General features: G+C 41.5%; 1 non-coding gene across 1 annotated transcript; it reads right to left on the bottom strand.

The window, feature by feature from the left end:
- Positions 1 to 228: 228 nt before the first annotated feature.
- On the bottom strand, positions 229 to 362 carry LOC115871104. The gene has a single exon (XR_004047088.1). It is a non-coding gene; the product is annotated as a small nucleolar RNA SNORA42/SNORA80 family (small nucleolar RNA).
- Between the last annotated feature and the right edge of the window lie 299 nt (positions 363 to 661).

The following is a 661-nucleotide window of genomic DNA, read 5'->3' as shown; positions in this document are numbered from 1 at the left end:
TTCATGAAACAATTAAAAGACAATAGGGACCACAAGATGTAGTAGATTCACATTTTCCTGATGATGTTCAGGTGTTAAGTATAACTAAAACCTTGGATATTACATATAAAATAAACATATGAAAAAGGGAGCCCCCTAGACACCTCCGCACTTGAGGAATAATTCAGTGATCATTTTATTGAGTTTTCTTTTTGATTCATATATATATATATTTTTTTTCTTTTTCCCCACTGTGCAACCCACTTCAGTGCCTTAAGCCCACCGGGTAAAGCCAGGCAATGGTTCAGGGTCAGAGTTTGCTTTGGCCTAGGATACTTTGAGAGGCCCATGGGATCGTACCTGCCACAAATCCAAACCCACGCACACTTCATATAGTTCATATTGCGTATTGGAAAAGCTTGCAACCCCAAATGTCAATGGGGACAAATAGTGTGATAGTTACATAATCTGGTGTCAATTTGGGACTTGAGATGTTTAAGAGTGAAGGCATGGAGTCTGAACTGTCAATCAAGATATAACCAATGAGGCCTCTGTGTGGGCATGGCCTTCTTGTGATAATTCTGGAGATTCCTGTATTTCCTCCTTGGAGGCAGGAGAGACTCACCCCTTGGAAATGCTCTACTGACTGGGCACAAGACTACTAAACCACTGGCCTGTGAGC

The sequence above is a fragment of the Echinops telfairi genome, unplaced genomic scaffold, assembly GCF_000313985.2.
Source record: "Echinops telfairi isolate 266 unplaced genomic scaffold, ASM31398v2 ScPeMD7_3533;HRSCAF=4204_0, whole genome shotgun sequence".
Lineage (NCBI taxonomy): Eukaryota > Metazoa > Chordata > Mammalia > Afrosoricida > Tenrecidae > Echinops > Echinops telfairi.
The sequence above is the reverse complement of the archived record's forward strand: the minus strand, read 5'-3'. Positions and strand labels throughout refer to the sequence as shown.